This window comes from Chrysemys picta, chromosome 19 (genome assembly GCF_011386835.1).
Source record: "Chrysemys picta bellii isolate R12L10 chromosome 19, ASM1138683v2, whole genome shotgun sequence".
NCBI classification, from domain to species: domain Eukaryota; kingdom Metazoa; phylum Chordata; order Testudines; family Emydidae; genus Chrysemys; species Chrysemys picta.
Window position 1 is genome coordinate 8,331,907 of NC_088809.1, and position 25,878 is coordinate 8,357,784.

General features: G+C 43.9%; 1 protein-coding gene across 2 annotated transcripts in view; it reads left to right on the top strand.

Annotated features, from left to right (window-relative positions):
- LOC103307538 (uncharacterized) overlaps window positions 1-25,878 on the top strand; it is a 120,774-nt gene that overhangs the window by 7,095 nt on the left and 87,801 nt on the right. The gene's annotated exons all lie outside the window — the stretch shown is intronic.

A 25,878-nucleotide genomic window follows, 5' to 3' on the forward strand; every position in this document is an offset into this window, starting at 1 on the left:
AGTTTTTATTCAGTACGTGGGGACAAAGCTTAGCCCCTTGTCCTCGGAGGGTGTAGGAGTTGCTGATGACAGCAAAGCTGATGCGATATTGTAATGCCAGGTGCGGCTGGAAATGGGTGATTCACGCTGGGCTCCACTGAAGCTCCCCCCCCGTATGGAAGAGGGCTTTTGGCAGAGGGAAGGCCCACATCTCCATGACTGAGAGATAATGTGCGAGTGAAAGATCTTATGGCCCAGAGGTCTAATACTTATTATTATTGTCTATTTGCAGTATAGTAACACCTAGAGGCCTTAACTGATATAGGGCCCCCAGAGTGCTAGGCGCTGTACAAACTCATAGTGAGTAACAGTCCTTACTCTGAATAGCTTAGACTCTAAATAGATGAGACAGACCAAGGGTAGAAGGAGAAAAGAGAAATCACAAGTGAAGTGACTTGCCCAACGTCACACACCATGTTGGTGGCTAAGCTGGGAATACAATTCAGGTCTCCGGACTCCCAGCCCAGGGTCCTGCCTAGATTTTCAAGTGCAGATTCACCCACAACATATTGACATTTTTGCATACAAACTCAGGTAACTGCATGCCCAGCTGTGCGCTTGCACATACAGTTATATGATTGATGCATGCAGTGTGTGCGATTTTGCTTACCCAAAGGGTTACACTTGAGGCCACATCACTCCGCTTACTAAGCAGGGCTGGCTCTAGGCACCAGCGCTCCAAGCATGTGCTTGGGGCGGCACTTTCCAAGGGGCGGCACCCCGGCTCCTTTTTTGGGGGGAGGGGGGGCGCAAAAAGCCGGGAGCCGGCCCTGAGTGGAGGTGAGCTGCGGCAGTGGGGGGCGCGGGGAGGGCTGCAGGAAGTAACCCGGGGGGGCAGAGGAACCGCCCCACACCGCCACAGCTCACCTCCGCTCCGCCTGCTTCCCTGAGCGCGCTGCCGCTCCACTTCTCCCCCCTCCCTCCCAGGCAAGCCTGGGAGGGAGGAGTAGGAAGGGAAATGCGGCGCGCCTGGGGGAGGAGGCGGGGCCGGGGATTTGGGGAAGGGGTTGGAATGGGGCATGGAAGGGGCGGAGTTGGGTCGGGGCCGGGGGGCACAGGAAATTTTTTTTGCTTGGGGCGGCAAAAAATTTGGAGCGGGCCCTGTTACTAAGATGGTGAACATGTTGAGGCCCTGTATTCCAGAGTCCAAGAAAGAAGGAATTGTGGGACTTGCTTATGAAATTATGAGAATTTGATCTCTACTTCCACAATTCCCCGTGACACCCTCAATGCCTTTTAAAATATCCTGAAACGGGCTGTTGTGGGAGCTGTCCCAAGAGCTGTGGGTTATATACCCAGAGGACATTGCACCTGAAACAATTTAAAACAGCACTAGAATAGACCTGGGGCTGCCATGCAGAGCACCTTTGGCTGGCTCACCATGGCTAGAGCGAGTGCACTAAATCATTTGTGCTTAATTCAGTTGTCGCCACCTGTTTTTTACAATTCTATAACGTAGACACAACTTCAGTGCCAAATTTCCCTTCTTTACCCACCTCCCCTTTTTTTGGGCTAACTTTCAGGTTTGGCTCAGTTTGTGTTTCCTATTCATGCATGCGATTGTGCCAGCTGTCTACCAAATTGAGACTCCCAGTCCTGAAGGTATGTAAATATGCACACGCTGTATATTCTATATTGGCACAGAGCTGGAGGCAGCCCCCATTGCCACATATTCAGATTCACTGTCCCTGATTTCATTCATTTGTCCCTGAAAATCTTGCCAGCAGACGAAGGGGAGTTTGAGATTAGTGCTCAAGGAGTTAATGAAGACAATCAGATCTGCTACAGTGTTTGACTTAGATTATCATCATCATCCTTCCTCTGTGGTTTGCCCACGAAGTAGAGAGGATGCTCCCAGCCTTTTCAAATCCAGGCTCCTGCAGCTAAAAAGGGGGAAAAAAAAAAAAAAAAAAAGCAGAATAGAAGCTCATCTTTTTTTTTTTTTAAGAGATTAAAATATTTACATATTTACAGGTATCTGGTATTTTTCTCCACTGGAATGCACAGACTAGATGAAAGCCAACAAACATCTGTAAGCATTTACAGCACTACAAAGGAACAATCAAGTTTCGACTAGTGTTTGTCAGGTCTCTGGCATAACTAGAAATGACTAAAAAGCGACAAAGAGTCCTGTGGCACCTTAGAGACTAACAGACGTATTGGAGCATAAGCTTTCGTGGGTGAATACCCACTTCGTCAGATGCATGCTTATGCTCCAATATGTCCGTTAGTCTATAAGGTGCCACAAGACTCTGTCGCTTTTTACAGATCCAGACTAACACGGCTACCCCTCTGATACCAGAAATGACTAGGCTCACATCCTAGTTACAGTGCTAGGCTGTCCCTTCTGATAGCTGGGACCTGCGCTGAGCACAACTGTGGATGCAGGGAGTAGGGAATGGATGGAGCGTGGGATTAGTAAACAGACTATAGGACTCTTCGCTTCTTGGCCACTGATTCAGATAGTGTCTAGGTTGATAGACATCCAGGGTGAAATCCTGACCACGTTAAAGTCAATGAGAGCTTTGCCATTGATTTCAATGAGACCAGGATTTCACCTCAAAAGACTGGTAGTGACTGAGTGATCTATATGGAATGAGTTTTGTGGCACTCAATCTAGCTCCCAGATGGGGAGGTCTAGATACATAAACTACCCCTATAGTTGGCACTGATGGGCTGCCTGGTTCGCTGTTTTAGCAGAGAAGCCAAAGACTGAGGAACAGATTCAGGGCTGTGCCTCTTGGGACAAGGGACAAAGGTGGTCCTGTAAGCCCCCTCTGCACACTCTGGATTCTGAAGCAGTCCCTTACATAAGTTAAAGCGCCGACGGGAAGAAGTATCATCTCCAATTTACAAATAGGGAGCTCAGGCACAGGAAGTAAGTTCCTTGCTCAAGGTCACACAGGAAATCTGTGTCAAGGCTGGGAAATGAATCCATGTCTCCTGAGTCCCAAGCCAGGGCCTTAACCACAGTCCGCCTGTCTGTCTTAGGGTATCTCTCCATTGCAGTTGGGAGGTGTAATTCCCAGCTCTGGCAGACAGATCGGCGTGGCTGAGACGACATGAGTGGCGACACATGCTAGCCACCCGAGTTCGTACCTAGCATCTTGGAGAGGATTGCACTCAGGACAGCTAACTCGCCCCGCTGCTCGTTCCGCCACAGCCACGCTGCTATTTTTAGCATGCTAACGTGATCAGAGCGAACGTGCGTACGTTTACCCAAGCCGGGAATTACCGAGCTGCAGCGTAGCCGCACCTGTCGAGTTTTATACTGCCACCCAGAACCACAGTGTCTGAGTGCCTTACTAATAACAAAGTTCCTTGTGGCCTTCACGGCATCTCTGACACTATTTGTTTTGTAAGGAAGGCAGTTGGGGGAAGAGAGGGGTTGGAGAATAAAAAGTGTTTGAATTGTGAGTGTCATTTGTGGTGAAAGGGCCTCTCAAAAAGGAAAGCTTTGCAATGTATTGTGCAGGTGGTCAGACTCTGGATTTGCCTGATCTCCTCAGGGAATTTGTTCCATAGCCAGATCCCCTCAATTGAAAATGTATGTCCCCAGCTCTCTCACCCTTTGTCATAGGCTTTGTGATCTGCATTGTGCCCGAGGAGCGCAGCTGTTGTGCAGATTCATAGATCAAAATGTGGTATTCAATGTAGTTGGCACTTGATCCATTAATTACGCTGGCCCAGACCATCCAGCCTTCCTTAAAGAGTATAACAAAAATCCCAAAGACCACAAACCAAATTGGCAATTATTTCAATATATGATTCCACCTTCCTGGGGCACCAGGCTAGTATTTTCCACTGATTCCGTCTGAGTGTCTAGGACTAGAAGAAACGGCGCTCCCAGCAGCACTTTCCAAGTGCCTTCCCCCCCCCCCCCCCCCGCGCACCCTTATTCTCCTTATTCTCTCTCTCATTATTTTTATTTCCCCCTGCCCTTTGCCTGGCATCCATAGAAGGACCACAAGTAGAAGAGTAATAGAGAGAGACATCAGTATCCCGGGGCAAAGAGCTGCTGTTTAATTTAGTGACGAATGGGTCTTAAATGCAGCCTCACAGCCAATGCACACAGGTGCTGTACACGTGAAGAGAAAACTCAGAACTAGGGCAGTGCCAGTCAGATATTTGTGTAAGTGATTTATCTGTGAAGTTCCTAGGGAGGGTGAGCCACATAAAGATCTTGAAGCTGCTGAGTGTGATAAATAACTCATTGTAATGTATTATTTAGCAAATTATAATGAAAAGCAGAAAACAGATATTGAGGAGAGGACAAATATGTTCCCTTGCTGGCAAGTTATTGACTGTTTGGAGCCAGGAAACAGATATTTAAGAGGGTTTAGGAAATTCCATGGCTCCCCTTATGAATAAATCACTGATCTGTAGACATATTTATTGGGAACCCCACTGCCATGCTTAATTCTGGGGGACTGGATGGCTCAGATAAATGGTAATGGGCTAGAGAGCTTTTCATCTCTAGCTTTCTGATTTAATCCAGCTCTGATTGAAAGTTGTATCCATCTGGTGGCTTATGTGAAATGAGGTTGGTGGTCTCAGCCCCTCTTCTGGTGGACAGGGCTCTGCATCACTAAAATCACCACCAAAGCTAGCACTAATTTGCAGTTTCAGCAGAGGCCAAGGACCATTGAGTGAAGTTGCCCCTAGAGGTGGTCTTCCCAGCTTGGGGTTGAGGCTTATTGGTGGGGAAGCTTGCACTCTCTCTGTACTGTTGACAGAGAGAAGACTTCAGCTTCCAGGGGTATCGGTCCCACACCTTTTGTGATTGCTAAATTCTATTAATAAAGTGCTACACACAATCCTGCATTTAAATAGGCTGTGTAAAGACTGGGGAGGAAGGAAGAGAATGTTGGGAAAAGACAGCGACACAAGGAAAGGCATAAAGATACAACCAGAATAAGGATTTTCTCCATTTTTCCTAGGTACTCTTTCATAGTGAATATTAATGGGATTTTGAGATAATGGGTATTTTAATGAAAACTGAAATTTGCATGTAATATCCCAGTGATTTTTGAGAGACGTGAAAGGTCATGTATTTCATAGCAGACAAGATTGGTGGGTATTTTTTAAAAAGCTTTTTACTTAAAAAAAAAAAATAGAGTGCCAAGAATTGTTTGCATTCTGCAGAAAGAGAGAAAAGAAACCTTTTGTTAGCTACTTACGTGGGAACGTACCAGCATGTCAAAACCCTAGCTAGCATGACTGAATATTCATTCTTAAAGTCTGAAGCTGTAGACTATCAAATCCTAGAACCAGAGAGGTTATAAATTAAAGAGACTTATTATACCATGTAATCTACCCCACCCAGTGTCAAAGCAGGATTGTTCTCTTATTAATAATTAGTTGGCATCAATATATTGGACTCAACCTTTTAGTGAATTTTTTCCAAGATTCCCACTGTAGACTAATTGAAAGTCACAGAGTAATTGACTGTAGACTAATTGAAAGTTTTCAAATGAAACTCAACATGCCATATTAAATTACAATCTGTTTTTCACACCCAATTTTTTGGCATACACAAAATCCGCTCCTGCATATGGTACTTGCATGTGCAAATCACACGGCAAGGAACATAAATATAAATATCTGGGTATATTTATTTTTTGTGTGTTTTCATTTGCCAAGGAGCTATTTATGGGTCTGAAACAACAAGAGTTCAGATCTTCTCATGGTATACTTCCTTCCTCCAGGAAGTGAGATGCCATTAGATGACCAAACTCAATTGATTTGGGCCCCAGAATGCCTCCCTGAGGCATTTAAAAATCCCATATAAAATATATACACTGTAAATACACACAATAATACTTTGGATTTTCCATCTGAGAATTTCAACATGCTTCAACATTAACCAACTAAGATTTTGTAACCACTGTGGCATAGCGTGCTAATTTCCCCCTTCCCATGTGGGGAAACAGAGTCACAGAGACATCAAGTGACTTGCCCATGGTCACACAGTAAATCAGTGGCACAGCAGAACACCTGACTTGCTGTCCTGCTGTAATCACTAGAGTCCCTTCACTTCTTATCAGAACTTATCAATTGGAATGGGCAATTGCAGGCTGTGGAACCCAAATCTTAGGGTTTTGCAGGAACATAAATTTGGGTTGGCAAAGTCAGAAGCTGTTTTTGAAAAGCTGGCCAGTAATGTTCAGAACAAAATGTTTACCTATCTGCTCTGTGTGTGTGTGTGTGTGTGTGTGTGTGTGTGAATACATGAGAGAATTCTCTTTTTGTTCACTGATATCTTACTGATGCTTTAAAAATGTTAGTACAGTCAAAAATAAGCAGGCCAATTACCTCTTTTACTTTAAAGTCCTGTTCAAAAGAAGATACTATGGGCTGGGGATGGAGCATCATACCCTAGTACAGGGGTAGTCAATAAGTGGGGAAAATCTGGACCGTCAGATGCTATTAAACGGACTCCAAAATCTTTGTATTTATTTATTTATCATCATCATTATTATTGCAGTGTGAAAAATGTTTCTCTGGAGTCTAGACTTTGACTAAACCTTGCCCAAGAAATTTGGCCTTGACCAAAAATAATGGACTATCCCTACCATGTACTTTGCTGTTGGTATCGATGACAGAATCTAGCCTAGAAGTGAAAGAGATGTAGCTGAATGCTGCCAGTGAAGCAGACCATTCTTTCTCTCATCAAACCTCTACCAACAATAAATCCGTCCATTTCAGGTCTGGCAGTCCCAGTACTTAGGTTCCTTGAGCCTGTGCAGAACATTTGCCAGCAGGGGGTGCTGTTTTCACACTAGTTGATCTATCAGAGTCCAGCAAGATTGTGGTGTTCAGACAGTGCTGATATGAAAATAGAAATAACAAGAAGACAGCTTTATTTTAGCTAGGGCTTTTTATTTGCTTGCTCCCCAGTCAGATCATGGGGATGATGAAGCTGTTATTAGGGATGATGTTTCCCATGGCATCTCAGACTCCATTTCCACTCTTCATTGCAGAGACATTTAAACTTTTGTGGTCTAGGGGGGGAAAATGTTCTCGTATTTGTGACCTCTCTGGAAATTCAAGGGGCGAATAAGAGGAATTAGCCAAGGCCGGGGAGGATGGGAGGACTGAAGTCTGGTGGAGAGGGCACCACTGGAAGCAATGTACTCCGAGCCCCATCCTTTTGAAAATACATGAAAAGCTCAGTGCCCTCAAAGGGTTAACAAGCAACAGCCAAGTGCAGACGGCCCACATGCAAACTTTCTCGTCATGGTGCAGTTATTGGATTGTAGGCACCATGATGATGTCAGGGCAGTCGTGGGGTTAACCCTTCAACGCCCTTCAGGCTGCAGCAGATATAAGAAGAGAGAGGACCCTTGCAAAGTCCCTTGTGAGCTGATGCTGGACTCGCTTGCCATTTCTCAGTCGGCCGCAGTTCTCTCCCTGCAGTTTTGCCTTTAAAGCAAAGGCGTTACCAGCTGGACTTGGGAGGGCAGGAAAGGAAAGTGAGAGCTGTACTGGGGAAGGACAAAGAAGCCTAAATGTCTTGGGACTTTTATACACACACTCATAAATGTCATTCATGACGTGATGGCTTCTGCACAGCTGTCTGTTTCATGTGACTGCTTAGTGTCGGCAGGGACGCCACATGGCACACCAGCAGAGCTGACAGCCTGTGAGACAGAAAGAAGCCGCCTTAACTCTTTCAGACCTTTCCAGAAGGGAAGTCACTTAATGGGATATTTGGATAGAATAACAGGATATTTCCACCCCCATCCTCACCACTCTTCTTTTTGGTTATTTGTCTCGTTTAAAAAGAAAAATGTTCCCCCCCCCATGTAAATTCAATCCTTTCCCATCCACTCACACATATCTAGACTAAGTTCTGGTTTCCTTTGGGCAATGAGTGCTTGGCAAAAGCTCTTGTATTATTACCTAGAGATCCCCGGCTGCTGGAATGGCCCCTTGGAGTCAGAGGCAGCCAGGTGCAAATTAGAGTAGTCCTGAGGCTGCTCTATGTTGCCATGCGGGGGAGGGGTTAAACTGGCCCCCGACTGGTTCCAAGAGAAGGGGAACTGCAGAGATGGTGTAGAGCCACTTTTATCCCCATCCCTTTGAACTTGGGCTGTGCCCACATGTGAACACTTCCTCCTTGTGGTGTTCGATTGGAGTATAAGCCTGGCACAGACAGGGCAGTCTGGACTGGGATTGTTAGGAAGAGGGTTGGAACCAGAGTGGCTTCCTTCTTTCTGTGTGGAAATTGGCTGGAGTGAGCTGCACTTTAACCCTTGGCTGTAACAGCCCTTTCCTTTGGATTGTGGGTGTGGGAAGCCCTGCTGTGTTTGTGTGGGCCCTTCAGTGGCTAGGACACTCTTCCCAGGCACTTTCCTGCTGCACAATAAAGCCCCCACTATAGCAGTGTTTAAACTCTGCCTCTACATGCTCAAACCGTACCAACTCTGACTGGCCTGCCATGGAACCTTACAGAAAGGATCATGTCAGAGCCACCACGCTGTTCTCAAAAGGAGTTGTTAGTTTCATGTTCTAGCTGGCCACATCGCTAGTGCCCCGGGGCCTGTTTTACTGCATATGCTCCAAATCCCACTGGAGTGACTCTCATTGGCTTCAGTGGGCCTGATCCAAAGCCCACTGAAGCCTCTGACTCCAGTAAAATGTATATTTTTATTGCCTATCCCTCGGGCCCAGGCATAGACAGTGAAACAGTTGTACGCTTTTGCCGTGTTATAGTTCACAATTACAGTGTTTGCTTAATAAACAGGTGCGAGAAAACAAGAAATAGAGAGCCCAGGCCCATAAGCCTGATGACTGAATCCTCTCCTGAGCCAAGAGTCTGAGTCAGAAGGGAATATTCCAGCAAATCTTCCTCTCTGACTCAGAGCCTCAGTGGGAATCTGTCCCCGCCGAAGTTCCTGGCAGTGATAATGAGTCCAGCAGAGCCTCCCGCTGGTGGCACCACCCACCGTGCTGTTGATGAATTACACCCTGCACTCCAGCAGTGGTAGCAGCACTCGGAAACGCTCTGTAAAGGGTGGCTGATAGTGGGTGTGTGATTAGAGAAAGAGACAGAGGAGGCAGCACGGTCTTAGTGGACCAAGCATGGGACTGTGAGCCAGGATCTCCAATCCCAGCTCAGAGGTGGCTTTGGGCAGGTCACTGAAAATTTGTGTTTGCTTCTTCATCTGTAAAGCAGGGATAGTGATACTCAACAGACTCACAGGGGTAATTAGGGTGACCTAATGGTGATGGTTGTCCACTGCTTTGAAGGTGTAAAACACTAATAAGTAACATGGTCACCATTAATTAGTCACCAATTACCCCACACTAGTATCTGAGATATCATACTTGTGTTCTCTTCTTAGCAGAGGAAAGTACTGCTGGATCACAGACACCAGAGTGTGGTAAACATGGATATGTTAATGGCAACACCCATATTATTAGAACAATAGAAGCCAGAGATGGAAACGTTCATCTGCTCATACTACTTCAAATTTAGGATACAGTCTTCTAATCTCTCTCTCTCTCTCTTTCTTTTTTCATCCTTCCCTTTCTCCCTCTCCTGGGCCTCTGATTTTTGCATCCACAAAAAATTGCTCATGCATTTTTATAGCATGTAGACATTTGACAACTACTTGATTTGTGCCCACAGTCACTTAAGTGCTAGAAAATTAATCCACATTATTTGGCCTCTGCAGTTAGTTGCAGGTGCAAGATCAGAGGCTGCTTCTGAAAATCAGGGAGTGGTTGGAATCATTTAAACCCTTACAAATACAGGCTGGCAAAATGTCATTCCGCCCTTCTTTTCTACTGCCCATCTGAGAGTCACGCTCAGCATAACAGCATTTTACTCTATTAGCCTTTAGGCTGTTCCCCGACTCCTTAACCCAGAGCAAATTCAACTCCAGTCTGGATCATCTAATTGACATTCGCAAATGCGATGACGTTGGGGAAGGGTGATGGGTTTCCCTCTCTCTTGCTGCTCCCTATGTCAGTCAAATTGATTAGCAGGAAAACTGCTTGTGTGCACGGCCTGCTCCCGCTGTCAATCTGAGGGATGCTGACTACGCCCAGCAAAAATGAAAACAAACAGGGATTTGACCTGCTGGCTTAGACCTTCCCATTCAGTGAACCCCTTTAAACTCAAGATGGCTGCTTATTAAGAGGAACACATCCGAGTCCATTTCATTTTATTTTGAACTCCTATCCAATTATTTTTTCTCTTTCTCTAGCTGCACAGTGGAGTCTAAGCAACAAAGGCGTGGAATAGAATGGGAACATTCTAGTAAGGCCTGCCTATGCTCATGTTTACTGCAGAGCTGAATAGCCCCTGGGATCAGGGGCTAGAGGGGAGCCCCTGAATGCTGCTCCCTTTCTCTTGAAGGATGGTCTTGTGTTTGGGGCTCTGGACTGAGACGCAGGAGACCCGCATTCAGTTCCCAGCTCTGCCCCAGACTCCCTGGGGACCTGGGGCAAGCAGCTTAGTCTCCCAGTACCTCAATTCCCAATCTGTGAAACTGGGGAGATTAATGATGCTTCTCTACTTCACAGGGGGTTGCTTGCGAGGATGAATTCATTATGAGGAGCTTGGATGTTATGATGATGGGGGCCATACAAGTAACTAAATAGATACACAGCTTCCAGAAAGTAGGGAAATGGCAAATTGCATCAAATACAGTTAGGATTCTCCCTCATCAGAATTCAAACCAAACATTTTTAATGTTTCTTCCTGGTTCCAGCTGGATTTGAAAATGAAAGTGATGAAATGCCATAAATGAGGCTGTTAATTCTGGGAAAAGACAAAAGAACACCAGGTGTTTTCTTGGCTTTGTATTTATAAAACCTCATCCGTTGGGTTTTGGTTTTGCAGAACTAAAATCAAACCCAGGGATAGTTCTGATCCAAGTTCTACTTAGCTGATCCTTCCAAAGTTCAGGATGACACTGATAAAAGAGTCTAGCCTGGGCCCCTCTTCAGATCTCAGGGTATCTGCAATGAGATTTATGAGATATTAAACACATGGGCTATTCATGCTCCCCGGTATGTACGCGTGTATCCATCCATCACTGTGATATGCTCATCTTCCTCTCTGTGATCTCTTATGATTTTTATTGTTTCTTTACCCAGTTTATGTAGCAAGCTCTGAGAGTCAGAGACCATAGGCCAAATTCAGACCTGAAAGTATCTGGGCAAAATTCCAGTTAAACAGGGTTGCAAGTCAATCAAATAAGTGGTGTAAGTGGTAAAGTAATGTAACTTGCACTGATTTGTCATTCATGGGGTGTGCAAAATGAGTGTAACTTATGCAGGTTGATGTGGGAGGGAGCAGGAAAAAGAAGTGATGCAATGGGAACGTGTGCGTGTGAGGTTTTATTCAATTATAAGGTGCTTTGAGATCTTCAGACTGCAGGTGTTATAGAAGTGCAAAAGCTGGACACATTGGCTGCTGCCCTCACTTCTGTCTTTATAAATATCCTCTTCAGTTGGTTGGAATGCAAACTCTTTTATCATAGACATAGTTAGAGATGCCCACTCTTCTGTTTCAAAAAGCTGGGCATATAGAGACCAGCCAGCCAAATATATGAAGCAGTTGATCCACAGAGCTCCAGTTTTGCTGCATTCAGTGATTTTGAGCAGCATTCAAGGGCAAAGTGTGGATCACAAACTCCCGGGGAGAGATTATATTAGTCATCTCTCAAACCATCATTTGATGCAAAATGAGAAATTATCTTGTTATGTCATGGTATCTTATCATCCCCAACTGGTGTGAACACAGCAAAAGGAGAAGGTTGGGTGCCACCGGTGAGGGTCTCTGGCGTCTGACTGAAGAGCGAAGAGCTATGGGGAGGGGAGGAAGAGAGAGAAGGTCTCTTAGTAGTTTGAAGCATTGAGAGTCAGAACATCGGACTCTCCCCCCGCCCTCCCTTATACTGCATTTGACAGCACCACAGCAGGCCTCGCCTGCTCAGATCTAAACTGTTCATATTTCTTCTTGTGAACGAGTCTACGGGAGGCAGATGTGTCTGTAATGGGAAATGTTCGCAGGTGACTGCATGTGGACATGCTGAGCCTCTGTCAGGGCTGGGAAATGAGCAACGGATACTCCAGAAGAGAGGTTGAGATGTACAGTGTACGCCGTTCTCCTGTGTCTCATCAGGCAATGCAGCTCGCTTCAAGTTCAAAGCTGCGACCTTGGCATCCACTTGAGCTCACTAGTGTAGCATTCTTCGTGGGGGAGGGAGGAAAGCGGAGAGTGATTTAATGGCTCAGAAGTTAAAAAATGTGTAAAAGATTTTTACGTGTAGATTAAGAGACTGGGTGTCTCCTCCGTGGGATCCAGGTATCTTTCACCTCTAGGTCACTGGTCTGAGTTGAGCCCAGTCAATAGTGACCAAAATGTCTCAAGTCACCCTGAGGGCAGCCGGGCCTATGCTGTGGTTTACAGCTTTTCATTTCCTTGGGGCAGATTATTTGATGGCAACTGGTATGTTCTTTTTTATTATTATTATTCATCTTTATTAACCCATGGCTGCGTCTCTCTACCTGCTGGGTTCATACCCAGGGCCGGCTCTAGGCACCAGTAAAACAAGCTGGTGCTTGGGGTGGCACATTTTTAGGGGCAGCATGGCCAGTGCCAGAATGCCGCCCCTGCCGCCCCTAAAAATGTACCCCGGCCGCCCTAGCTCACCTCCGCTGCTTGTGCGCCGCTGTTCGCCCTCCCTCCCAGGCTCTCAAACCTGGGAGGGATGGGGAGATCCCGAGTGGCCGCGGCACGCGCCGCTTCTCCCCCTCCCTCCTAGGCTTGAGAGCCTGGGGGGAGGAGGCAGGGCTGGGGATTTGGGGAAGGGGCAGAGTTGAGGTGGGGCTGGGAGGTGGGGTAAGAAAAAAACGGGGGGGGGAGGGGTGGCGGCCAAAATTGATTTTGCTTGGGGCGGCAAAAATCCTAGAGCCGGCCCTGTTCATACCTCTACCGTGGGGTGAGTGGGCCAATGAAGCGGACAGTCTGCATGCTAATTGCTGCTACTGCCTACCGTCCTGCCTCTCGGGGGTTAAATCCCCTGGTTCTATATGTTGTTTAGGAAGAACTTGAATCAGGGCTGGGGTTCAGGATCAGCAGCATGGTTATAGTAAGATTTCAGCTTAACTGACCCCATGAATGGGATGCAGAAAAAAGGGCATTTTTCTGTTGAGCTGTAACCCAGATAAAATATATTGGGATTTGGCCCCAGGAATTTGAATCTGTCCACTCCTGATATAAGTGGGTGCAATTCCATTGACGTAAATGAACCCACTTACATTGGGGCTGCTTTTGATTTTAAGAAAAGAAGGATGGTTTTCAGGCTAAGGCACTAGGCTGGGATTCAGGAGACTTGGGTTTAGTTCTTGGCCCAGACTTCTTAGTAACCTTAGGCAAGTCACTTAATCTCTAGGTACTTCAGTTCTCCACCAGTCCTTCCTACCTCACAGAGGTGGTAGGTGGCTAAATTCACTATTATATTTACTTAGACAGTATGGTGATGGCAGCCATATAAGGCCTGGTCTACACTAGAAAATTCGGTCAGCATAACTATATCGCTCAGGGGTGTGAAAAATCCACCCCCCTGAGCGTCATAGTTAAACCAACATAATCCCCAGTGTAGACAATGCAAGGTCAAGGGGATTCTCCCGCTGACCTAGCTACCGCCTCTCGGGGAAGTGGGTGTCTACACCAATAGGAGACCCCCTCCCGTTGGCATAGGTAGTGTCTACATTGAAGCGGCGCAGCTGCACCACTGCAGTGTTTGAAGTGTTGACAATCCCTTAGAAACTAGATAGATAGATAGTTAGATGGGGCAAAACTTCTAACTACAAAAAATAATTAAATCAATCCTTGCAAATCTTTCTTGGACCTTGCAGGTGTCATCTTTGCTCAGCAGGCATCCAAGAACATTTCTACTTCAGTAGACTGTAAAATACATTTCACCTTGAAATAAGTAGGTGCTGGGTTTAAACAATGAGCTTACAGCCCATGACAAACACAGTACTTCAAAGTTCTGCCTTTGACTTGGATGCTGTCCTATCAAAATGATCTGTGGATTACCACCAGTTGGGTTTATTGGCAGCAAAGATAATGTAGATGTTTTCGGTTGTACAGAGGAAGAAAAGATAAGGGGGAGGAAGAGCCAGTAGAGAACTTGACTGAGTGACTAAGATAAATTTACTGTACTGCAGGAAATCGAAATGTGAAATAAAGATCTCAAATAACTGAAATATTTAAAAAGATAGAGAAGTTAGGTGCACGTGCTAGCTATTCCAAGCAAGTCAGTTTCTGGCCAGATGATCCTTTATCAATCCATCAGCCAGCTGGACTGAACATTATAAGAGAGAATAGAGTGGAAGAAGAATTGAAATAGAAACTAACCATTAAATGAAACTGAAAGACAGGTTTCCTACACAAAATATAAATTGGATTATAATTAACAAGAGAGAGACAGGACGTTTTGCTTTTTGTGTATTTTGCTTCTCCTTCCCTTTTAGTCAAAAATTTTCTCTCACGCTGAGATACAGCCAGTGGTAAGGTGACTTCAGCCTTTCCCCAGATTAAGGAACCCTGCCTGTGAGGCATCTTATCTTGTCTTTCCCTGGAATGCAGCTACAGTATAGCAAGAAGGAGCAAGGACTACATGCCTAAGCATTCCTTGCATTTGGCTGTCGCTTAGCACTGAGTGGGACAGTGGAAACATGAGGGGCTTCAGTGCCTGACAAACGAGTTGTCTCATCCATACACTGACAAGTCACCTTCCCAACTGTCATTAGGAGCCCGGCTGTGACACTGCTGCATGGTTACTGATTGCATTTCTCTATCATTACAAGCTGTAAGGCCAGCAGCAAGAGCTGTTATCCTCCAAAGGGGCAGTGACACTTCTCTCTTCCTTCTCCTCAAAGTAAAGGGTTAATGATCCTTAAGGAAAGCAAACCCACATCCCGGACTGCAAAAAACAAAGCACCAGTGTTGATCAGGTTACTTTAATACAGTGTAATGTTCTACATTTGCATCCTGATTTTGATGACCAAGGATTCAGACTCAGCCTGCATCCTTTTTTCCTCCCTACCCTCTCCTTTCAGCGTCCCCTCTCGCCCCTGTGTTTGTCTCTGTTTATCTAATCTGCTCCCAATAATGTGCCTGCCCCACAAAACGAAACAAACAAAACACCCCCAAAATCACTGAACTAACATGACATTTGCAGACCATCACATTATTCATTTTGCTTGTATGTTGCATCCTTTCCCCCCCACCCCACCCTTTGTCTTGTCTATTGTAAACTCTTCACAGCATGCCCTTTCTCTTATTTCTACCACCCCTGTCACAATGGTGCCTTGACCCCTAGGCACTACCGTAATACAACATAAGAATGGCCGTACTGGGTCAGATCACTGGTCCATCTAACCCATTATCTGACAGTGGCCAGTGCCAGGTGCTTCCGGCAATTGGAGGTTTAGGGACACCTGGAGCATGAAGTTGTGTTCCTGACCATCTTGGCCAATAGCTATTGGTGGACCTATCCTCCATGAACTTATCGGATGCTTTTTCTAACCCATTTATAATTTTGACCTTCCCAACATCCCATGGCAATGAGTTCCACAGGTGGACTGTACATTGTGTGAAGTGCTTCCTTTTGTTGTAAACCTACTACCTATTAAATACAAATTCTTAATACAAATAATAACAATAATGCCTGGAATAAAACAAGCAAGTTTACCAATGAGGAAAAGGAAGGGAACAATTGCCAATTTTTCACTATATATTGGTGACAATAGTTTCTCAGACCTCTGAAAAGAGAGGCATTGAAAAGAAATCAGCCCCTCTCTACAAGTAGGTAGGTTTAACAGCTAGCTATTGTATCTAATATCTAACAATATAGGTGTCTTTGTCACATGTATAAATTCCATCAACTAAGTGCTAATCATGTTAGACAAGGCATGATATATTCCTAGGGGCCATTTGCTGCTGCATAGATCAGTTTGAGTTTCATACCAGGCTAATTGTCAGATATTTGCAAACTCTCCTATCCAGCATCTACTTTTTATTGCTGCCACAATATCCCACTTCCCATTAACATTCCCTTAATAATCTACATAACCTACTGGAAATTTAATCCAGGGAAATCCAGGCTCTTTCTTATATCGGTTCCTGGCAAAATAATTAGGAAGGCGCACACACTCCACTGCAACTCGCAGATCTATTTTCCCTCGCTAGTCTTAATCATACCCAGTGCTTAGCACCCTTAGAAGTTGATAGGAGTGCAGAGGGCACTCTGCACCTCAGAGGGCCAGGTCCAGCTTGTCTTTCCCTGTCCATGTTGTCCTTTTCCAGGTATTAAGCCTTGCAATTATGTGTCTAATAGAGAAGTAGCAATGGCTGCTTTCTGTGCACAGCTCTTGGAACAATGTTGTTCAGTTATTAGAGCTGCTACTGTGGGCAGCTCCCACATGTCTTTATAGTGTACTCCAGCAAAATGGCAGCTGTTTGTTTATTTTTTTGTAACTGCTTGATCAGAGCGGTGGTTTAAAAAAATAATATAGATTCCACTGGTATTAGCAGGGGGATTAGGAGTAAACTGGGCCCCGAGTCACAAAAATTGCATCAGCAATTGCAACAGCACCTTTCTTCCAGCCCCCCAGGCTCTAAGTGTGCTCTTGACTTTATCCCACTCCCGAGCCCTTGCTCTTCCTCCCAAGAGGCAGCCCTCTGAGCATGAGTCCGCTCCAGCAGGCAGCTGGTCAGCAGTTGTCAGCTGTGCTGGGCTGCACCGTCTGCCTGCTGCTTTGCTCATACTCACTGCATCATCCTGGCCCTCTGGGAGCAGAGCCCAGATCCCAGGTTTCATGAATCCATTCATCCAAGTGCTGCTTTGATAAGTTAATCTAAACATTGTTGAGACACAAGGAATTTCTTGGTCTCCATCTTCTGCTCTGTGTCTAATATCTTTGTGTATCACTATCACAGTTGCTAGGGCCTGAGGAGCTATATTAAAAAAGTAAAATAAAAGGCATCCATCTCCGTCCCCCACTTGGAATGTCTTGCAAAGTAAGTTGCATAACTTCTATACTGTGCAAAATTCTGCTTCCTTTCAACTTATCCAGAGGGGCAAAGGAAGGGGATCTATGACTTCCTAAAAAGAGAGAGCATCCCACTTGGGAAGCTCTGCCTGCATCAACTCTAACTCCCCCTCAGGATAGCGTTGTCCACACCCCTTCTGGCCCGCCCCGCCATCCCATCCATAGGTACATATATGGTTCCCAATTCCGAAGTATCTGAACATTTCACAGTCTTTAATGTATTTATCCTCACAGGTTCTACTATTCCTGGTTTACAGATGGGGAACTGAGGCCAGATTTTTAATGCTATTTAGGCAGATCAGTGCCTAGTGGGACTTTAAAAAAGCACCCAGGTGCTTAACTCCCATTGACTTCAGTGGGAGTTAGGTCCCTAGGTTCTGTTAAGCATTCCACGACGTGCCCATCTGCACCTTTAGACAACTAAATATCTTTGCAGATCTGGCCTCAAGTGACACAGAAAGTCTGTAGCAGAGCAGGGAATTGAACATGGGTCAGTTCAGATTGAACTCAGCACTTCCAAGCTCTTAGGCAGCCAGTGCCTCATTTAGCCCATGAATTTCTTTTTACTATATTCCTTTTTTTCTCTCCTTACATCCATCCGCCATCAGGTTAGAGTGTGTAGGCCAATTCCTCAGCTGGTACAAACCACTGTGAAATCAATGGAGCTGCACAGATGTAGACCAACTGAGGATTGGGCCCAATGTTTCTACTTGTAGGTCTAGTAGCCTGATTCTGAGATGTGCTGAACATCCCCCATTCACACTGAAGTCAAGTGAAGTTACAGGTTTCCAGAACTTTTCAGGAGTAAGCCCTACTCTCCTTCTCAACATTTTGTCAGAGATTTGAAGTATAACATGGAAGAATGATGCTGGGTTACAGAAACTCCATTCTGTGTACATGACATTTGACTCTCTCATAAATGTCTAGAGAATTCCATTGAGTGTGATACCTCATTGTTTATCCTGCACGTACCTATAACACTTCAGCAAAGCAGGAATGAGTAATCACTTAAATCGTTGCAAACATTCTGTTGACAAGTTCTGGGATCTATATGTTCCGGGTGCCTAACCCTCTAATAAGAGATCTAATATAAGTCCTGTTCTAATTCCTCATCTAATTCACTTTTTCCTTAGGACTTTCTAGGATATTATTAGGATTTTGATAGAAACACATCTGCATTTCCAAACCAATACTTATTAAGGGCCTGATGTTTTCCATTTAAGTATATTGCAAAACTGCCACTGACTTCAGCAGGAGCAGCATTGGGTCCTGTGTCTTGAAAATGTCCTTTAGAAACCTAAATGCAGAAGTGCAAGAGTTTTAAAATGTTTCTTATTCTGGTCCATTTGATTTTGAAGCGGTGAAAGGGACACTGTTAATTCTGTTAAACCCAGTATTTAGGATTCCAAAATATAAATAAAAGATTTCATGAAGTGTTTTCAGTTTAAATGAAAATAGATTTGGGTTGGATTTAAAATTTCTTTTGGGGTTCTTGAAGTTCAAAATTACAAAACTGTACTAATACATGAGAAGCCTGAAAGTAAAACTGAGTAAAACTAAAAATGAAATGGACCGGTTTAGTTTACCATCCAAGATGAGTGAATGGCAACAGCAAATCACTAGCAGACATGGCGTGAAGTAAAGTTATTTTCTAAAATTATTTTCAGTTTTAATAATCTGAGATGTAATTAATAATACAAGCAAGGCTTTTATAAAAACACACGATGCCTATTCTGATATTGGCCCTGGCCTCAAAATGTTTACTGGAGGGAGCGTTACTCAGTAATTTCAGCAAGAGATTGGAATCAGGACTCCTGGGTTCCATTCGAAGCTCTGATTCACTGGGTGACCATGGGCAATCTCTTTGTGCCTCAGTTTCCCTATCTAAAATTTTCCATTGCCTCTACTGAGTACTTTGAAATTCAATTAACATTTGTAAAGAGCTTGGAGGATCTCAGATTGATCTATTCTAGTCCATCTAATCCATCTATGTGTTTATACTCTGCTCATCACCGTAGTATCTGAGCTTGAAACAAAATAAAAGGTTTTATAGAAATACAAAAAAACCCCATCTATCTGTCCTGGTGTACAAAGACTAACACGTCACCATGCAAAATGCCTACATGGCGTATATTTTGAAACGAGACAACTTTAAAAATGTCCAAGTTAAAGAAATGGATGCTTGGTGGGACATCGCTACTTATCATTATCTTCATCACTAAAAATTACCCAACATGCTGGAATTGGATTTAAGAACGAAGTATCAGTATAAATGCACTGAGGGAACTAGAGCTTTTCGAGTCATGCTGGTGAGCTGCCTGATAGCCTTTGGATTTCAGAAATTAGGCAAACAGAGCTAGCATGCTGATCCAACATATTAATTGTTTGTTAACCTTTGCATAACCTTTAGAAAATCTTTGGATGTGTGAATTCAGAGCCCAGAGTACACTAAGTTACTCCCAGGATACAAATGAATGTTCACTTGGGGTTAAGATTCTCAGGCTTCAGTAATAGTAGGGCTGGAAGAGGGGGGTGGAGAGTGAAGGATGCATACAAAATGTGGCGTATACATCAATATCCTTCGAAAATATCCATCTACAAACTATATGCACTAGAGAGTTTGATCTAAGTATAAAGAGGTAGGATCCATTAAACAAGGCTGATGCAGGTTTCTGTCCATAAATGCTTGTAGTCAGTCTGTCCTTTCCAAGCAGGCAGACTTTCACCCTCTGTTTGCCAGCTTATGCATTCTTTCCATCTACACTTCCATTAGCTTCCACCTAGATAGAACCGAATCCTCAGCAGGTGTAAATAGGTGTAGCTTCATTGACTTCGATGGAGCTATATAGGGTTCCACCAGATGGAGATCTGGTCCATGTTGTCCAACCTTCACTGCTGCCTATGTGTATTTTCCTATTTGAATCTCTCATTGCCTCCTGGCCTGGGCATATCCTGTGTCAGTCAAGCAGAATTCAGGACCAATCAAGTCATAGCAGTGCTGGTTGAATCAACCACTGAAAAATAGCCTCTGTTGAATTTTCTGAATGGTAAATTCCTACTTGTTTTTGAATTCTGGAGAACAAAAGGTTCAGCCCAGATCTGTTTACGTGAGAGTTTGGCTGTTTCCCTAGAATAGTTTGGTGCACTTGTAACCCACACGCTTTCTGGGTGTGGTGTTCTGTCTCATCTAGTGGTACCGAGACCACTTATAGAGCAATTGATGAGTCTGCCCTACAGCCTTAGCTAACAGGGAGTTGGCTTTTAGCTCATGCTGTAGAGGCTCATGGACTAAGCTTCAGAGGTCCAAGGTTTGATCCCGCCCGCTGGGTTACACACTCTTTACTAACGCTCCATCCACATTTAATTATTGCAACATGCCTTACACTTAGACAAGCTGATATCTCACTATTTGGCTTTGATGGTCCTATGCTCTCCATTAATGAGTAACATCTTCTTTGTAACCAACTGGCTGGTATATGTGTTTCTGGTACAAGTGTCTCCTACTGGAGGGAATCAGATCCTATCATTTGTACAGGTTCCCTCTGCTGGCTGAGGTAATGGAGGCGCTCTGTTTGGTCACTGGGTAGATGCTTGCAGTTTTGGAGATGAAGGCCATTAGTACTGTAATGATATTCCATCTCACATTTATATTACCTTCCAAAGCTAGGAATCTCTTCATCTAAGCAGCTGTTAAACACCAGACGTTGACTCCGTGTAGCCATTTAGAAGGGGAAGTGAAAGATCTCATGTCCAATTGAAACTGCAGGAAAATATTAATGAGTACAGCTGGTTGGAACATTTTTTTTTCCTGGGGAAAATTTAAACTTTTTAAATGAAAATCTGTGAAAACACTAAAACTGTAAAATTTTCAGCTGAAAATTGATACAGTTTTGGTTTGGAAGTTTTCAATTTTCTGCTGAAGAAGCTACAATTTTCAAGGAAAGCAGACACTTTTCATGAACATTTTTATTCAGCTGAAAACCCAATTTTCCTGTTGTTGTTTTTTTTAAAGTTTGGAACATTTTCAACCAGCTGAATGAGGCTGAATGTTATTACCCAAAGTGAAATTTGGCCTGGATATCAGTGTTAACATTCCAGTGAGAAGTGTCATGCAATATCTAAAGCCCACAAGTGGCTGTGATCTGAGTTTTATTTCTCATCTGAATAATGGCACTTCCCACAGCATAGTGCGCTGTGGGACATTGGGGTAGATACTGACTCAAAGACAAAAATGCAGTCCATCAAAAATGCTATCTGCTAAAGCAAAGTTGTCTATTACTTTCATCCTCTTACCATTGTCTTCACTTATTCTCTTCCTCACTGTGCTTACTCTATGAAGTACGAGGGTCACTCTTTCTTAGCCATTATTATAATTATTATTCCTTAGCACTGTACAAAATATAGAAGAAGACAAAGTCCTTGCCCAAATGAGCTTACAGGTTAAGCCAGTCCTTGGAAAGTGGATGCTACTAATCTACCCCTTGTTTTTCTGCTAGCTCCCATCATGTTGGAGGCAATCACAGCTCTGCACTGCCACCAGATTGTCTTGTCCATTCCAATGATCTTTAATTCCTCTTTTCACTGAACGCTCACAAAGACTTTCTCATCATCCAGTTGTATTGCAGGTTTTTTCCCATTTTATTGCTTTGCAGTCCCTGGATTCCTTTCAGTCACATCTCATCATGCCTTTTCTCAAGCCATTTGTACACCCTGCTTTTTCTGATGCCATCAAATTTAGTTGTAGCTTCACTTCCGAGCTACCATCTGTCACATGATAACCAGAAGTTATTTGAGAATTGGGTTGAGCCTTTAGAATCCTGGGTGAATGCAAATGATAATCTTCATGTGCACCGTGTGAAGTGAGCTTTCCAAATGTATGACTGGTCGGCCTTTTTAAGAGTTGAAGATCACAGCTTAGGAAATTGGAAAGACAATTTCCCCTTGATTTGCAATAAGATCTTAGGTTTGACCTGGCACCTTGATGTGCACACAACTGTATTACATGAAAAATAAAAAAAAAAAAATATAGAGGGCATAGGTAAGGTTGTTGTGGGACTGTCTATTAATAATGTTCATGTGTAGATGTTTGTGAGAAATGTATGAACTATAAGAGTATTTGATTCTTTACCTACATTATCTTAGTATTTTCTTTTTTTTTTTTTAGTAATAAGAATGGTAAGGTGGTGTTGTTGTTGTTTTTTTTTGCATATAACATTCTTGGTGTCTATTTTTTGGTTATATTTATGGTATTTATTATAATAAGCTTATCTTTAAGTTAGCAGTTCTTCTTTTGCCTGGGGTTGTAAATTAGAAATGGGCCAACTTTGGTGTGAGGGGAAAAAGTGGGATTGGAATTCCGGATCTTAATGTTGACGCTTAGGCTCATGTCTAATGTGTATGTATCTATTCTATGCACTCACCAGATTTTAAAAATCTAGAGACATTTGCTGCTTTACTTCTCCACTTACATTCACTGAAACCGTGCCGCATTAACCCACTGGCTAATGGATCAAATAAGGGAGGAAAAATGCAGGTGCATGATTTTTGTCAGCAAAAGTTCACATTTGTACGCACAGAATGCTATTTCAATGCAAGCAAATAGGAACATATCTGAATGAAATGGGTGAGTTCACTCTGTTGTGTCCTGCTTTGGAAATTTGGCCCTAACAGTTCTGCAGCATTATAGCAAAGAATCTCTCAATAAAGAAAGCTATCAAATCCCCTTCAGCAGCCCCCTTATTTGTAGTTAGGGGCAAGCTGGAGTATAAATCTACCTCTCACTAGCTGATGCACAGCAACTGTCCATATGGACCCTGCTGCTGCGCAATAAAAGTTCCCTTGTGCACTTTATCTACTCCTGTTTCAAAGCAGAGTAGATCAAAATGCACTACAGAACTTTTAGTGCATAGTAGCAGGGTCCCTCTGGACACTTACTACGCAGCAGGCTCCAGATTGCCGTGAACTAAGTGTTCATATAAATAAGCCCTCAGTCTGCTACTCAAACACCTACTAAGCCTTCACACCAACTATGTCTAGATGCTTTCCTTCCATAGGTGCTGGAACTAGGCATGCTGGAGGTGCTGCTGCACCCCTGGCTTGAAGTGGTTTCCATCACATACACGGTTTACAGTTTGGTTCAATGTTTCTCAGCACCCCCACTATAAAAATTGTTCCAGCGCCCCTGGTTCCTTCTGACATTCCTTGTCTTTAGTGGGTGCCTCATATATCTGTCCCTGTCCCCTATACACCCTTTAATACCTTCCACCATCTTATGATATGTCTTCACTACAGAGTGAACTTGGGGTCTTACCTGGGTGTTGCCCCTAATTCCCTTTACATCCACACACAAAACCCTCTCACCCAAGTTAATTGGTGCTTTCAAACTGGGCTAGCTAGGGTGCTGCTTTCACTTGGGCTGGTAACTCACTGACTTTGCAGTGAGGATGCAGTCTCAGCCATTCGATTGCTGAAGGTCCTCAACTGACTTCCCACATTTTCCCCCATGTGTCCAGAAGGCTAGACAAATTCTCCCACAATTCACTGGGAAAGAATCAGAGAGTGGCTCAGTTTACTGCAGCACAAAGAATCATGGGATGTGCCCCCAGAGATCCTAGGGACGCACGTATGTGAGTGCAATGTCAGTGAGGACACACTAATTTGAGTATGACTTTGCAGCGTGGCTGCTTACACCTGGGTTAGGCTAATCTGGGCACTGATCACCCAAGTTAACTCTGCAGTGAAGACATACACTGTGTGCACTTAAATACATGCTTAAGTCCTTTGCTGAATTGGGCTCTCACTGAGGGCATCTGTTTTTCTTTGTGCAGGAGAATTAAACTCAGAGTGGGTATCATCTATTAATAAGGCTGCCAGTATCCTAGTCAGTGCCTGAGCTCATCATTTTTCTATATATGAGCAATTAAACTGCACCAGGAGGCCAGTGTCTTTATATCATCACCTAATGACAGTGCAAAACTATTCAGGGGAAGGAAGAAAAAAATCCACATCCATATTTATTTGGCAAAGTTATCACCTTCTATTCGAAGCCCCAACTTATAACATTTCTGGCCAATTTCCAATTCAGATCTGTTTTTCAAGACTGGAAAACAGCTGTAGTGCCCTTTCTATTATACTTCTGGAATGAAATGCCATTTTAAAGCTATAAATGAACTCACAACTATATTAAGAAAAAACGGTCTCCTTTCTTTGTAGCAGTCAGGGATACCTTTGATCCTGCTGTTAGGTTCCTCTTTAAAAAAATATTATTTCCAGCATCACACACTCGCCTGTCAGATTACATTTTTTATTGTACTAAAACAAAAAGCCATCTGGAGCTCCCTGCGTTCTGCTGTCGGTATTGGTGAGTGGCAGCATGTCCTTTCTCCAAGCCCTGGTGCTTCCATCACTCCCAAGGTCTTTTTTTTTTATCCCCAGTCCCTGGCGTTCATCCCCTCATCCTCTAAGTCACTTTAATTCTTGATTGTGTTTCTTTGGTCTCGGTGCCTTTACCTTAGGCTTCCAATCCCTCGGCCGCACGCTTCCCAGGGTAGCAGCGTAACTAGAAAGTGAAGAACAATATGGGCTGTCAGCTTTTATTAAGCATTTGGGAAAATCCATTGCTATTTCAGGTAACTGTATATGTTCAGTCAAACACCTCATTTACCAACTTCTTCATTTTATTTCATAATCCCTAAGGTCCCTCTTTAGGCTTTCAATACTTTTCTCAGCCCCCAGATTTTAACTGACGCTATTTATCTTTTTCTCCCCCTTTCACCCTTCTCCAAATAGTAGCTAAACAAAACATATGTAATGGAGAATGGTTGGATTGTCAGGTTTCATAAAATACCTTAGGAATCTGTAGCTGCTTCGAAGTGTCTACATCAGCTCTGCTTGGCCTTCCATAACTGAGCTAACAAGGTATCTCAAGGATATTCTGGCTAAGTGTTTGTAACATAAACAGCTAGCTAAGAGGAAGATGGCTGGGTGGGTGAAGCACACAGCTCTTTCTCTTAAGGACCTGCGTTTGAAATTCTGCATGTGGCATAAGATGAGTTTGTTAGTCTCAGTGTGATCTAGTGCTTAGAGCACAAAAATGGGAACTGGGATTCCAGGCTTCTCTTCTAGGCTCCGCCCCTCCCCCACTATGTGCCTTTGGGCAAGTCATCCAGCTTATCTGTGCCTCAGTTTCCTAGACTGTAAAATGGGGATACAATGCAGCCTCAGTTATCTGAACCTCATTTTCCCAAAACTCTGTTGAACTAAACAGGATCAGCCCTTCAATGAACAGACTGTTGATTATCCAAAATTATTTCATGGTATTCAGAAAATGGATACCGTACTGTCACAGTGCTTGCCTATTTCCTCAGAGTGCAAGAAGTGAGAGGTGTTTGAAGATCTTTCCAGGGAAGATACTGTATTAGTGCAGAGTATTACTAGTATTCTATCAATAACCTGCAGCAATTCATATCATTGATAAACTCAGGAATGGCCATCTCTTGTAGTGAAATGCTTGTGGCAGAGGAGTAGTGACAGGTGGATAGACTAAGCTCATTTCATAGTCTGAGTCACCTTTATGAATCCACCTTGAGCAGCTCTGAATTCTTGGGGTAAAAAGGCTTTAGTGATATTGACTCCAGACTCCCAGAGCCACAGAAAGCAAGGAAAGGACAGAATAGCAGAGTGTGGTTCACCACAATGAGTAGTGGTCGGATTGTGGCCCCACAAGGCCTATATGTAATGTGTATAATGTGCAGC